The sequence below is a fragment of the Bos taurus genome, chromosome 21 (assembly GCF_002263795.3).
Source record: "Bos taurus isolate L1 Dominette 01449 registration number 42190680 breed Hereford chromosome 21, ARS-UCD2.0, whole genome shotgun sequence".
In the NCBI taxonomy this organism is placed as follows: Eukaryota; Metazoa; Chordata; class Mammalia; order Artiodactyla; family Bovidae; genus Bos; species Bos taurus.
Window position 1 is genome coordinate 30,740,611 of NC_037348.1, and position 15,839 is coordinate 30,756,449.

A 15,839-nucleotide genomic window follows, 5' to 3' on the forward strand; every position below is an offset into this window, starting at 1 on the left:
CTTCTTTGGACTGCCTCTTCAGTTTCCACAAAGGTCTTAGTGATCCTGCTGACCCAAGCTCTGCACTGGTCTGTGTAGGGGCTTTCGGCTTCCACCTGCTGCCCTGGTGCAGAGCTTGGAGCATACAGCAAGGGTGGCAAGCTGGGCTTCCTCTGAAAGGATTCACACTGAAGATCCAGGTGTGCTTAGACCTCACTATGCTGGTGTTTTGATTGAATTAGTTGATATATTGGTGGTTCCCAGCAGAAAAGGGAGGGCACATTTGAAAGGGTTAATTGAGGAGAGCTCAGAATGAAGGGACTCTTTACACAGGCCTTGACATGGGCGGGGTGAAGAGAACCAAGAAGGATGGTAAGGTACTCAGAGACCAGCAGTAGGGAGCTGGTATACTCCCCTAGAGAGACAGACAGAGGGGTCATCAGACCACAAGAGCCTGGAAGAGAGACCACTACGTACGAGAGTTGTGGAGTACACAGAAGAATGTGGTCACTGCCAAAGCCCCAGGATGTGGGCAGAGGGGGCTTCAGAGGGTGGGGGAGAGTCTCTGGCTTGGAACAAGGGGGTTAAATATACTGACTACCCAACTTTCAATCTGATCTACTTATTCTGTCCACTGGCCAAACCCATCTGGAATCTAGAGGGCAAAAAAGTGGGCAGGTGGGGGGGGGAGGAGGGTACTGCCCACAAGAGTTACCCTCCTAGGACATAGCCAAGAGGAGAATGGATCCCAACATGCAAAAGGACAATAATCCACAGTCACCAACTCTAACATTCGAAAAATCAGGAGAATTCATATGCAAATCTGCATTTCTATTTCCTTAGAAAAATGGGAAAAATCTGGCATCTCTTACAGGGCAACATTTGGCTTAGCAACTTTCCCCCTTAAGTGGAACTTACAGTCTCTGCCTTCCCATGGGCTCCACCATTGCCTCTGCCCTCATTTGCATTGCTCGCCTGGCTTCTTGGGCATCTCTTCCTGACGTCCTAGGCACAGGGATTCTTGGCAAAGCCAGGCCAGAGTTGGCTGGGTGGGCATGGGTGAGGCCCAATTTAGATGACTGGTTTAAGGTGACCCTAAAGAGCTCACCCTGGGTGGCTCAGATGGGAAAGAATCTGCCTGCAATGCAGGAGACCCTGGGTTTGATCCCTGGGTGGGGAAGATCCCCTGGAGAAGGAAATGACAACCCACTCCAGTATTCTTGCCTGGAGAATTCCATGGAAAGAGGAGTCTGATAGGTTACAGTCCATGGGATTGCAAAGAGTCGGACATGACTGAACGACTTAATACTTTCACTTTCAAAGAGTTCACACCCTGACGGGCAGACACCTAAGGCCCAGGTGCCACCACCTGTATGTAAACGAGGACACCTTTACCTGACTCATCACACCTCCGCAGTCCAGAACCCTACTTTGCTGATGGGAACTTTGGCTCTTTCTCAAAGATTCTACTACTTACATGTAGAAGGAGTGGCCTAATGTTTTCTTGGAGGAAAGGGGCTGGAGTGGCACCTCTAAGGAAGGGGAGCACCAGGACTGTCTGGAGCACCACTTTACTCAGAACAGAGGCTGTAGCCTGTTTCTTTTGAATCCTTTTCTTCTTCATTTTCCGGAGAAAAAGGCACAGTGTTGCTCACCTCTCTTGGAACACTGCTCACAGGACATTAGCATGGGACCCAATATGGGAGTTGCTGCTGTAATTTTCAACCTTTAAATATGTGTACGCACGTTGGTGGCTCAGATAGTAAAGAATCTGCCTACAACGTGGGAAACCAGCTGCCATCCCTGGGTCGGGAAGATCCCCTGGAGGAGGGCATGGCAACCCACTCCAGTATTCTTCCCTGGAGAAGTCCACAGACAGAGGAGCCTGGTGGGCTACAGTCCATGGGGTTGCAAAGAGTCGGACACGACTGAGCAACTCACAGACACATTACATATGATATATAATTTACACATACATGTAGGATGAACACCTACACAAAATACCACTGTCATCAGAATAACCTCACTATGACACTATTCTAAACATGTCACTTATCTGCTCAGCAAACCCACGGTCTGCGACAGAAAGGTCAAACTCTCCGGCGCCCTCCATGTCTTGGTCTCACCAGGCGAAACAAAGAATGAGGGCTTTGGCGTCTGTCACACCTGGCTTCAACTCCTGGCCACACCTTTGGTTTGCAAATACAAGAAACCCAACCCCAACCAGCCCCAGCATAAAGGAACATACTCTGCGACAACACAGCTGAACCTTGAAAACGTTATGCTAAGTACAAGAAGCCAGTAACGAAGGACCTCATAGTGAATGGTTCCATTTCTATGAAATGTCCAGAATGATAAATCCAAGACACAGGATGGATTGGTGGTTGCCTAAGGCTGGACATAAAGAGAGGAAATGGGAGTAAAAAGTTTCTTTGGGGTGGGGGGGCCTATGGTAATGAAAATGTTCTAAAATTGATGTGGTGGTAGTTGCACAACTCTACAAACATACAAAAAACCACTGAATTTGTGAAGAATGCTGGGGAAACTCTCAGGATTCAAGCAAAAGCCTCAGGAGCTGTGCCTTAGATAGAGCTCTACCCCTCCATCTCTGACTCCATTTTGACTTCCTAATAGAACTGATTCAGGTCATATGACCACCCCTGGACCAATCACAATTGAGGGAAACACAGTACAATGATTGGCCAGGCCTAAGACGTGTGACCTCTCCTGGGCTAGTGGGCAGAACCTTTTAGAAAAGGAAGAATAGGGGGAAAAGAACTGGGTAGAAAGGAACTGGAGAAGGCAATGGCACCCCACTCTGATACTCTTGCCTGGAGAATCCCGTGGATAGAGGAGCCTGGTGGGCTGCAGTCCATGGGGTCGCTAAGAGTCAGACGACTGAGCGACTTCACTTTCACTTTTCACTTTCATGCATTGGAGAAGGAAATGGCGGCCCACTCCAGTGTTCGTGCCTGGAGAATCCCAGGGATGGGGGAACCTGATGGGCTCGACTGAAGCGACTTAGCAGCAGCAGCAGGAAGGAACTGATTAAGCCATCCTCCATGCTGGCTAGCAAACCTTGGACAAATTATTTAGTCCCTTGCTATGTAAAATGAGGACAATAAAATCCATTTGGCCTGGTGTGGAGATTAGTGGAAGTAAGATTTGTAAAGTACTAAAAGCTTTATATTTATCTTCCCTGGTGGCTTCTGGTAGAGAATCTGCCTAATAATACAGGAGACATGGGAGACACAGGTTCCATCCCTGGGTGGGGACAATCCCCTGGAAAAGGAAATGGCAACCCTCTCCAGTATTCTTGCCTGAAAAACCCCATGGACAGAGAAGCCTGGTGGGCTACAGTCCATGGGGTCGCAATGTCAGACACAACTTAGCGACTGAACAACAAAAGAGCTTTTGAGATTTCTACACAATCCTGCCCTGTAGCCACATGGGTCCAGACCCTGATTCCCAGTCCTCTGAGTCTCTCAGATCTTTTATATTTTCAAGGCCCACATTCACCTCCTCTAGGGCATCTTCTCTCTACGTCTTTTGTGCCAACATCAGGCTCACAATTACAGGCTGCCTTGTGCTTGAAGGGCTTCTATTGTGGTCCTGTGTTGTCATTCCACATCTCCTAGGTTTCTGACATTTTCCGCCAACCAGCCTGTGTGGTCCCTGAGGCCAGGAATGGCTGCTTAACCATCTCTGCCTCCTCCCCCCACCACCCCCTACTACCCCACCTCAGGGCTTGGCAAATGGGGATAACTCTGTAAACATGTGCTGATTATCTGACTGATGAAGGGCCAACATTTTTTATAAGATCCAAACCTTCCTAAATGGATGTCTGCAAGGAAAAGCAGACATATGGGCACAAACAGCAGTTCTCAACTCAAACACCATCCAACAATAAGAGAAATCCCTTAGGTAGGTAGGATATATAATACACATAGCATATTATATCTCAGAGGCAGGGGGATAGCGATTGCAAGACTCATTTGAAATAAAAGTGTGAATAGTGCAGGAAACCCTGTTCAGGAGCAGGAAAACTTAGAAGAAGCAAACTTACTGATTGCTTGTCCCAGCACCCCTTCCATCCACCTCCCACAGTAGAGGCTGGGAAAGTCAATGCTTTTTTCCCCAGCCTGCATTGTAACTAGCATTGAGCATGTGACCCAATTCTGGCTAATAAAACATAAAGGTAAGTCTTTCAGAAGTCTTCCGGGAAAGACTTTTCCCTCCTGACAAGAGAGGAGAGCCTGAGAAGGTAACATCTTACTGCCTCTCAATATGGTATGTGATTGTGATGCCTGGAGCTGGTGCAACCATCTTATAACCATGAGGAAAAGAGATGTCAGCTCAGACTCATTGAGATAGTGCAACCCCTACCTCTCTTTGGATGTATTGCCATGTGATCTAAAAAAAAGGAAAAAGCCCTTGTGTGTTTAAGCCTGTTAATTCAGTGGTTTCCATACTTGCAAGTAAAAGCATTTCAAACTGATACATTGAGGTGATGGAAAGGACGGGGGCCCGTCTGGATTGCAGATTTCTAGGAAGTCTTGTCTTGATGATGACTACCAGTGCTATGGAACTGGACAATGTGCCATCTTGCTCAAAGGAAAAACTAATGTCAAAATATTCTGTGGCAGTTAAGATTCTGTGCATATTGTAACATTGTTCTTAATTCCCTTTTTTACTTTAAAAAATTTTAAATTTTATTTATTTATCTGGCTGCACTGGTCTTAGTTGCAATAGGTGGGATCTTCGATCCTCCTTGGGGCATGTGAACTCTTAGTTGTGGTATATGGGATCTGGTTCCGTGACCAGGGATTGAACCCAGGCCCTCTGCACTGGGACCACTGGAGTCTTAGCCACTGGACCACCAGGAAGTCCCTCAAATTCCCTTTTACTTCATCTTCTTCTCCTCATCATGGCAGCCAACATTTCCAAGTGAACAGCGGATGTTATCAAGAAAATGTAGGGCCACCAGCCTGCCAATGCAACCTTTTGAACCACCAGTCTAACCCCACCCACTGCTTTCAGAGCCATCTGTTGTCTGGCAGTATACTCCAGGGCTCTTCCCTCCTTTACTTTAAAGCTCATTTGTGTCTGTAAAGTCCTTGGATCTTCTCAAAAATGTCTCTTACACCTATATCTGCCCTCCCCAGTGTCCAGCAAACCATCTCCTCTAAGATAAAAGAAAAGCAGTATGTCACTGGGTGAAAAATTAATCTTTACAAAGTCCCCGATGGTCAGATAAATGTGGGTCAGAGTAGATTTGAAGTCTTCTCTGACTGAAAACCCTTAAATTAGTTGGACAGTTGTGCTTATCCCAACTCATCAGGGCTGCTTTGCTTGTAAGCGCTCTCAACCGTGAAGAGATGAAACTCAGACAGGAGAAATGATTTGCCCAGGGTCATCATTGTAGGTGCTTGTCAAGATCAGGAAGACTTCTTTCTCTGGATTGTGAGGTTTTTTTTTTTTTTAACTCTTTATTATTGAAAATCTCTAGCATACACAAAAATAGAATTGTATAATGATTCCCCATATACCCACCACCCAGCTTCAACAACCACTGTGTTCCATCTTGTTTCATCTATGCTCTCCTCTCCTGGATTATTTTGAAGCAGATTCCAGACATTTTAAGATTCTACTTACAAGCGTGTCAGTATATTGTCTCTAGATGTTATTAATTACCTTAAAAGTAACAATATCATTCTCACATTTTGGAAATTAAAAATAATTCCTAATATCATCAAATATCTTGTCAGTGTTCAGAGTTTCCTGTCTCATAATTTTTTTCTTCCTACTTGTTCAAATCAGGATTGAAATAGCCATACTTTGTGACTGATTGATACCTCTCTTAAGTCTCTTTGAATCTGTAAGTTCCCCTCTACCTCATCTTATTATTATTTTTTTTACAGTGTATTGTGGGAGAAACAGGTTGTTTGTCTTGAAATTTTCCTATAGTCTAAATTTCCATGGTGTTGTTTAACATGTTTTGTTTCTCCTGTATTTCTTGAGAAGTGGTAGTTAGAGCCACAAGCTCATTTAGATTCTGGTTTGATTTTCTTGGCAAGAATACTGCAGAGGTCATGGGTCTGCTGTCCATCCCTCAGTGGACTCATGACGTCTGTTTCCCTCTCTGTGATATTGGCAGCCACTAGTGACCATTGCCTAGGGTCATGGTTTCACTAGAGGTTGAAACCTAGGGCTATTCTACTTCTATCATTGTTTCTTCACTTTTGAGCTGGAATATTCCATTGAAAGATAATTCCTCTCATCCACTATGTGGTTATCATGAGGTATAGTTTATATAGAAAGTGAAAGTCAGTCAGTCAAGTCTGACTGTTTGTGAACCCATGTACCGTAGCAAGCCAGGCTCCTCTGTCAATGGAACTCTCCAGGCCAGAATACTGGAGTGAGTACCCATTCCCTCCTCCAGGGGAATCTTTCCAAGTCAGGGATTGAAGGTCTACCACATTGCAGGCGGATTCTTTACTGTCTGAGCCACCAGGGAAGCCCTTATATAGGAAAGGCAGAATCAATGTTTGATTCTTTCCCTGTATTTACTAGTTTTCAAAGCAATGTATTGGTCCTCTTGACATCCTTTAAAAGAGAGCAATGTATTTTTGATGAGTTTTTTGTTTGTTTGTTTGTCTGTTGTTTGGTTGGTTTGGGTTTGTTTGTTTGTTTTTTTTGCCACACCATGCAACATGTGGAATCTCAGTTCCTAACCAGGGATCATACCGGTGCCCCCTGCATTCAAAGCATTCAAAGTGCCCCCTGGACCACCAGGGAAGTCCCTGTTTTTGCTTTCTTTTGGAAAGTCACTGTGGATTTGTAGATCTAAACATAGTTGATGTGTTTTAATTCATTGCAGTTGCTATCCTTATAGATGCTGAAAGTGGCCTATCTTTGGCCAGTGAGAGCCTTTTCAAATTGACTCTTGAGGCCTTCAGGAGGGCCCTGGTCATCTTTGGTAAATTCCTTGCTGTTTGGTATGACATGACGTTCCAGGCTCATTCGGTGTGTTTCCTGCTCCAGACCTGGAATCACCCATTTCTTCAAGAACTCCAGTCCTTCTGGAAGGCAATGGGATTTATCAATAGAAGCCACAGTTTAGGAGCCAGGGGAGGGGTCTAATTTGGAAACCAGAGTTCTAGGACCCAAGAGGCAAGTACTAGACAAAAGAGTTACTCTGTAGTCCTGTGTTCCTTTATCTTTTGCCCAGGACAGTGCTAAACAACATTCAGATGTTACCAACGCTGTCTGTGGTCAGTTTTCTGAGAAGGACATCTCTTCCTTTTTACTCAGAAATCTGAGTAGTTTCTGACCAACACCTTTGTAGTAGAGGCAGTAGATTGGGAAACATCTGTATGCAATTCAGCACCAAGCTCTGAGGGCATCTGCTTTAAACAGCATGTGACTTGATCTGCAGTGGTCACTCCCAATCAAACCTCTCTTTACTCCATGGGAGGCAGGATTAATGTTCCATCCTTTTGTCTGAAAATTAAGCACAATTTCTGGGCAAAGGGCAAATTCTCACAAGGGTTCTGCAAATATTATGCATCATATTTGTTACAACTGGGTAATTTATCTTTCTGGGAAAGTTACCTACAGGACTTGGAGAAATTTACTTAATAAGAAAATAGATGACAGTCACAATTGTATAATTCCATTTGTTTCCAGGAGAGGAAAACTCATCAATTATGGTGAGTGAAGGGGAGGGCCTAGGGGTCCCTAAAGTGGAATTTTATCAGGGTCTCCAAGAATAGTCATACTCAGGGGAAGTGAGATTTGGGGATTGTAGCATTAAAAAAAGTTGGCTTTGCAAACAATGTGCAAGAAAAAATCATTGAATCATGGACTTTTACAGAGAACATAATGAAATGTGAAAACTCTGAGAAAGTTTGGGGGTAAACCCAATTCATACACACAACAAAATTAACACTGAGTTTGTTTTTTCTTTTTTCTCTTCCTATCAGGAATAGGTTCAGAAAAATATTAAGTTCCCTTGGTCATTAAAAAAAAAAAAATAACTGTAATGATATAGTTCAATGCAAAGAGCACATGCTGCTGCTGCTGCTGCTGCTAAGTCGCTTCAGTCGTGTCTGATTCTATGAGACCCCATAGACGGCAGCCCACCAGGCTCCCCCGTCCTTGGGATTCTCCAGGCAAGAACACTGGAGTGGGTTGCCATTTCCTTCTCCAACGCATGAAAGTGAAAAGTGAAAGTGAAGTCGCTCAGTCATATCCGACTCTAAGCGACCCCATGGACTGCAGCCTACCAGGCTCCTCCGCCCATGGGTTTTTCCAGGCAAGAGTATTGGAGTGGGTTGCCATTGCCTTCTCCACATGAGAGGATCATAATTGTAAGCCTGGCTTTGCCACTAATTTGCTTTGTAAGTTGCTCTTGTTCTTGACATCCCCTCCCTGAGGCTCTCACTCCCCATCTGTGCAAACCAGAGGTTGCCAAATGTGAACAGAGGGAGGACTGGCTGCATATGAATCACCAGGGGGAATCCAAAATGTCCACCAACAGAGAAATGGTTAAACCAACTACAATAAACCACAGCATGGAATTCTCTGCAGCTGTCAAGGAGAATGAGGCATGTGCATGTGTACTGATGTGAAAAGATGTCCAAGCTATATCGTTTTTAAAAATGAGTGATGATCTTGTTTAATGGGAAAAATAAAAGCTACATGGTCAGCTCTTTTCAGGACAAATACAAAACCCTCGAGGACACACACCAAACTGCTAAATAGCAGTTCCCTCTGAGAATTGGCTGTTTTTAACTCTCATTATTTCTGTATTGCTGGAATTCATTTAGAAAGAGTATGTATTACTTTTGTAATTTAAAACATTTTCATTTTAAATTACAAGTAAGAAATACTGATTCTTGTCAAGAATCAGTAAGAAATAAGAGTAAGAAATACTGATTCTTGTCAAGGTTTGGGATAGAGCCTAGGAATCTGAATTTCTTTGTGTCTCCCCAAGTGATTTTTAATAGAAAAACTGAACCCATGATCACAAAGATCTCCTGGCTCCTAACACTATGATCCCATGAAGTTTTTTGACTCAAGACTTTGGGGAAAGGAAGAGAAGGACCAAAGAAGAGAAAAGAAGACAGCAAAAAGCCACAATATCGGAAGCAGAGATAACAATGACCAAGGTGTATGGCTGTGTCCAGTGTCCAGTACCGCTTCATACATGTATCCTTTGTGACATGCACAGCAATCCTGGGACGTAGGCAAGTCAGGTAATACCAGTGTCCCATTTTATAGGTGGGAGCACTGAGGTTTAGAAAGGTTAAGTCCTTGGAGTGAGTTACCCAGTTTGTAAATGGCAGAGCTGGGATTACAATCCTGGGCTGTCTGACCCCAGAGCCAATGCTTTTTCTATCACTGGTGACACGAGATGTTTCCCTTACTGTTATCACCAGAGATCGTGTTCATTTTTTTAGGTCCCAGACTTCTTTATGGAAGAACGTAGTGATGACTGATGTGGGGATTAAAATCAAGAGCATCACTGAACTTCACCTTCCCTTCAACCAGTTCCCCCAAACTCCCTGCCCCCAAGCCCTTTGTGTTCCCAGTTCCTCTCTTAGTGAATGAAGAACTTAATCCCCCACCCCCCAGTACAAACCCACAGGGTTCTCTCCCTAGCTCTCCTGTTCCTCTGCCCCCCATTCCTAGGAAGGGCAGGCTTTGCAGTTTGAATGCACAGGAGAGCCCAGAGCAGTGGCAGACTCCTGGGGGAAAGGCCTCACCTTCAGGGAATGGGACCAAGGAGTACAGACTAGTGAAGTGAGGGCCCCCATAGCCTGGGGTACCAAAATGGGGCCCCGCACCACAGGAAAAGGTATTGGTCTCCCTGAGAAAAGAGACCTCAAGGATTTTGCAGCAACCTCAAAATCCTCTCCTTGGGAATGAGCAGCCATTGCTTGATAGCCCTTCTGGCGATGGTTGCAGAACCACATCCTTCTCAAGCCCCAAATGCTGGGCCACTAGGCTGCTGCAGGGTGGGCTTTGGGCAGTGCAGGAAGCCTCTGTTCTGCCTGTTGCTGTCCAGGTTGCCTCTCACTCAGCTCTCCATACTCTCTTGCTTTCTCTTCCAGGCCTGCATGGGGGGTTTTGCCTTGCGTATCTCCTGCAGCTTCTCATTCTTGTCAGTTTCCTCTACCCACCTCTGCAGCAGGGGCCACAGCTTATACATGTCCTTGAAACTGAGCCTCAAAACCTCAAAACAGCAGATTGTAATTTAGCTGAACACCTTCCCAAAGAGAACCCCTAGGGTGAGCCCCACAGCAGCCTGAGTAGATTCCAGGGTGATCCTCTTCTGCTTTACGAGCTTGGCAGATTGTTCGGGGTTTTTCTGAAGAGCTTTGATGTCCTGGGACTCCTTGGGGTTCAGCTCCAGCTTCTTGTGCAGCTTCACAGCGCCAGCGGGGGTGGCGCAGGGTTCCGGAGAGGCTCCCTCAGAGCTGGGGTTGCTCTCCATCTCAGCTTCTGTCTCGCCCTCAGGCTGAGGGGTCTCTGGGCTACCTTGGGGCACCCGCTCCACTCTAACCTGAGGGGCACAGGCGGTTCCTCCACAGAGGTCATAGGGCAAGAGCACAGGGTAAGCCCCAACACCTGAGCACCAGGCCCAACCCCCAGCCCCATCTCCCACCCAAGGAAGCCCCTGGAAGCTCATCCAGGTTCCTAGCCTGGCTTCAGCCTTCTCAGCCTGTCGCCTGCCACCATGTGCCGGGGTGAGAAGGCAAAGTCAGAAGCCAGGTGTCCCGCTGTGGGGGAGGAATGTGCCCCAAGCCCAGGGCCTAGGAAAATGAGAGCTCTTCAAGGGACTACAAAATAGTGTTTGTAGTTTAATGATACCAAATGGCTTCTCATAGGGGAAAAAAAAAAGACAGTATAACAATAATTGGCATTTAATAAGGATTTACTCTGTCCCAAGGCATCCCAGGTGGTCCTAGTGGTAAAGGATCCTCCCGCCAATGCAGGAGACTTGAGACTCGGGTTCGATCCTGAGTCTGGAAGATCCCGTGGAGAAGGAAATGGCAACCTACTCCAGTGTTCTTGCCTGGCGAATCCCATGGACAGAGGAGCCTGGTGGGCTACAGTCCATGGGGTCACAAAGAGTCGGACACGACTGAGCGACTGACAGGACACACGTTGTCCCAAGTTCTGTGCTAAGCACTTTTCAAGCAGTATCACTTTTAATCCTACAATAAACTAATCAAGTTGGTACAATTTTCATCCCCATTTTACAGATGATAAAACTGAGGCTCAGAGAGGTTAAATAACTCTACCCCAAATGGATGGTAGTGGGTTTATTTAATCTCAGAGAGGTTAAATAACTCTACCCCAAATGGATGGTAGTGGGTTTATTTAACCTCAGAGAGGTTAAAGAACTCTACCCCAAATGTTGGTAGTGGGTTTGAGCCCAGGCCTTCTGTCTGAAGAAGAAAAGCAGACAAAGAGAAGAAGCGGTAAGCAAGTGACAGAGCAGTGGGTGTGTTCCTCTTGTCTCCAGTTTCTTAGAGCTGTCATCACCTCACATAGCAAGGGCTCCTGGGGACCTTTCCGAAGGAAAGCTCAACCTGCTGCCCAGCCCGGGGCTGCTGGGCTGCTGGCCAGATTCCCTCCCTCCCACAGTATATTTCCTTTGCCTCCATCGATAGGTATCTAGTTTCACCAAAGGTTCCAAGCTCCTGGATCTGGTTTTAATCAGGAGCTAGAGCTGAACCCTGGAGCAGTGGCCTGGCAGTCCTCAGTGAGGCCCCGATGGAGCCCAGCCACCTTTTCTTCCTCAGAGGCCTCCTGGAGAAAGGTGCTAGATTTCTGGAGCCCCTGCTTTGGGTGGTGGCCCTTTGGACGCACCATTCAAGGCCCCTTCCTTTGGGCAAGGTTTCCAGGGGCTAGGAGAGGGGAGATGGAAGATGCACGGATTAGGCCAACAGTCATTTTATAACCAAAGTGCCAGACTTGCATTCCCCTGTAATTGGCTGCTGCAGCCACAGCTAGGAGAGAGACTAGGCAGCAAGGAGGATTGTTCTGGTCTCTTCCCATCCACTGAACAGATCCCACCTTTGCAGCCCTCCTGCCTGCCAGAGAGGGGAGCTCACACCCACTCCCTGTTTTCCTGGAGCCCGTCTTTGGCCAGGTGAGGAGATACAGGTGAGGAAAAAACTGTTCAACTGTATGACCCTGAACTGAGGCAGAAGCCATAATTCTGAGAGCCTGTGGGGAATTCAGGTTGGGAAGATCCCCTGGAGTAGGAAATGGCAGCCCACTCCAGTATTCTTGCCTATGGAATCCCATGGACAAAGGAGCCTGATGGGTTACAGTCCATGGGGTTGCAAAGAGTTGGACATGACTGAAGCAGCTTAGCACAAATGGAAAACTCATGATTCATCACAGTCAGTTCAGGGGGGAGAAGGCATTTGAACAAGGACATGAAGAAGAAGGAGGGATTTTCCAGGCAGTATTGAAACACTGGGAAATGCAGAGTGTGTGATCGACTTTGCAAAGCCTGGCAGTAGTCCACATGTCCACTTTTGTGTGAATTAGAGAAAGAAATGCTCTCTGGGCAAATACAGAAGGCACCCCATCCTCCCTTGCACAGTGCACAAACTGGGCAACTGTTCTAGTGGCCCTGGGACCATCGCAGCTAAATTTTGCCTGCCCTTCACATTTTCCTTTTCCATTCTAGTTAAAGAAACCTTATTTTTTGAAATGAAGTGATTCTATGTGGTTACTGCAGGGGTAACCCTTAACCCCTATTTAGCTTGATTCAGTCATAGCTAGTCAGAAGATGACATGTTCTTGGCTCCAGTGATTGGTTCTGGGACAGGGCATGTGATCAGAGCTGGGCCAATCAGAACCCTCTTTGGGAAGGAAGGGGCCCCAGGGAAGAGGAACCCTCTTTTGGCTGGGTTTTCTGGCTCTCAGAATTTATTAAGCCTAGAGCTTTCAAGCCAATGGTCATTACTTTTGTGGAGATGCTGCCTGAAAATAGTCAATACAGAAAATGTACAGTTAAGAAGCTTAGAGGAAGAGAGAGAATGCTGATACTGTTTAAACTCCACAGTTCACTTCTAGAACATTTTAGTTACAAGAACCAATATTTTCCCCTTTTTGTTTAATCTAGTCTGAGTTTTTATGCCCACAATCAAAAGGAATAACCATTATGGAAAGAATTGCTGGGATTCAAGCCAACAGACACAGAGCCTTCAGTGCTTTAAGAAACCAAACCAAGAAAGTTTTGGCTGAGCTGCAAGGGCTTCTAAATCAAGAGCTGAAGATGAGAACATGCGTGTGGGGAATGGCTAGACTGTATTCCAGCCTCTTCCAGGTGGCATCTCCCTGCGTGCTCACAATGGCCTGGGGAGCCAGGTGGGATCACTGGGATGTAGATATGCCATTTAAATCCCTAATTGAGATGAGCCCTCAGTTGGGGAGCTGGTGTCTGAACTCTGGGGCACAGTGGGCCCTGGCAGTCTGGGGAGGACCAGCAGAGAATAACCGCTTGGTGAGAGACAGGCAGGATATGTTGCTGAGCCCCTAGGAAATCTGATTTACTTCATGCAATACAACCTACTCTTGTGTCCCTGGGCCTTTGCATATGCTGATATCTCAGTCTGGGACACCCTCTCCACTTTGTCTGTCTGGCGAATTTCTACTCTGCCTTTAAAATTTAGCTCAAAGAGTGTCTCTTCCAGAAGACCTTCTTTTTTTTTTTCAGAAGACCTTCTGTAGCAGTTTGAAACACAGCTGCAATTTTTTTTTTTTTTTTTGCTTCTCCTCCCATGAAGAAATGGATTCTATGACCCATCTTATGACTGCTTGACCCATAGAAAAGTCGGGAGTAATACTGCATTCCTTTTGAGGCTAGGTCAAAAAGTCTATGAAGCTTCCACCTTGTTCACTGAGAACACTCACTCTGGAATCCCGGAGACACCATGTAAAAAACCCAACTTCCCTGAGACCACCAAGCTGGAGAAGCCGCAAGTAGGTGCTCTGGCCAACAGTCCCAGCTGAGCCCATTCTTCAGCCAGCCCAGCCCAGACACCCAATCTTCAGGTCACGTCCAGCCTTCAGAGTCACCCCAGCTGAAGCCCAATGTATCATCAGTTCAGTTCAGTCGCTCAGTCGTGTCCGACTCTTTGCGAACCCATGAATCGCAGCACACCAGGCCTCCCTGTCCATCACCAACTCCCGGAGTTCACTTAACGTCCATCGAGTCAGTGATGCCATCCAGCCATCTCATCCTCTGTCATCCCCTTCTCCTCCTGCCCCCAATCCCTCCCAGCATCAGAGTCTTTTCCAACGAGTCAACTCTTCGCATGAGGTGGCCAAAGTACTGGAGTTTCAGCTTTAGCATCATTCCTTCCAAAGAAATCCCAGGGCTGATCTCCTTCAGAATGGACTGGTTGGATCTCCTTGCAGTCCAAGGGACTCTCAAGAGTCTTCTCCAACACCACAGTTCAAAAGCATCAATTCTTCAGCGCTCAGCCTTCTTCACAGTCCAACTCTCACAGCCATACATGACCACAGGAAAAACCATAGCCTTGACTAGATGAACCTTTGTTGGCAAAGTAATGTCTCTGCTTTTGAATATGCTATCATAGAACAGGGAAGTGCTAGCCTCACAGCACCCTGTCCAAATTCCTGACCTCTATAATCTGTAATTGTGCATGGATTTTTGTGCCACTAAGTTTTAGAGTGGTTTGTTTTGGAGCAAGAAATAACTGGAACACCACCTTTGACTCCTCTGAGAGAACTTCAGTGCTTCTTCCCTTATTTGTTTTGTTTTTTTCCAGAGTTCCTCGTGCATTGCTCCAACAGAGCACTGGCCACCCTGGGCTGTAGCTGTCTCATTAATGCCTGTCTCTTCTGCTAGTCCTGGGGACTTAGGGGACCAGGGGCTGTATCTCCTTCATTTCCAAATCTCCATGCCCAGGAGCTGCACAGAGCAGACATTAGCAGATGAGAGAAAGAGAGAATGAGGATGGCTCAGGGAAGCTGACAGCCGGCCCAACTGTTACAGGCAACAAGGGAAGTCTAGCCAAGTGAGCAGCTGCAGGATGCTATGGGAGCTGACACAGTAGAGGTAGCACTCCAGGTGGGAGGTCACAGTGAGGCCCGTAGCAAGGAAGATCTGAAATTAAGCCCCCAGGTAAGTAGCAGCCTCGGGCTCCTTCCATTGGTACCAACCATTGACAACCTCAGTCTCAGAGGCTGGAGGGGGTGGAGCCCACGATGAGAGCAGGCTCCGTCATAAAGAAAGGAGACCCAGAGGGATGGTACAGGGAGGGAGGTGGGAGGGGGGTTCAGGTTGGAGAACACGTGTATACCCGTGGCGGATTCATGTTGATGTATGGCAAAACCAATACAATATTGTAAAGTAATTAGCCTCCAATTAAAATAAATAAATTTATATTTTTAAAAATGTCAGAAAATAGATAATAATAATAAAAATACTTAAGAAGAAAAAAAAAAAAGAAAGGAGAACTCTGGGGCCAGGAGCCAGGCCTGGGACATTCGCCAGAGAGACTTGTCTTAGAAGCACAGGTATAAGCCATTCCATTCAGTAATAGATCCGGTTGCTTATTTAGATCATCATGATTGGGGGTGGGGGTTGGGGAAGAGGGGCAGATATGGGGGAGCTGAGCAGAGTCCCAGATGTGCTAATGCAAGTCCATCTGCCAGAGAACCCACTTAGCCCTGCCTTTGAGGAGTCGGAGGCTCAAGATGACAGAGCATTTCATCTCTTTTTCTTTTTTTTGGAAAATTTTTCAGAATTTACTTGGGAACACAGTCCTGGAAATGTTAATAACAGGGAAAGTTAACCCAAC

At 46.4% G+C, this 15,839-nt stretch overlaps 1 pseudogene; it reads right to left on the reverse strand.

The window, feature by feature from the left end:
* Window positions 1-9,671: 9,671 nt before the first annotated feature.
* The window catches only part of LOC786346 (POU domain, class 5, transcription factor 1-like), a 47,988-nt pseudogene continuing 41,820 nt past the window's right edge, over window positions 9,672-15,839 (reverse strand).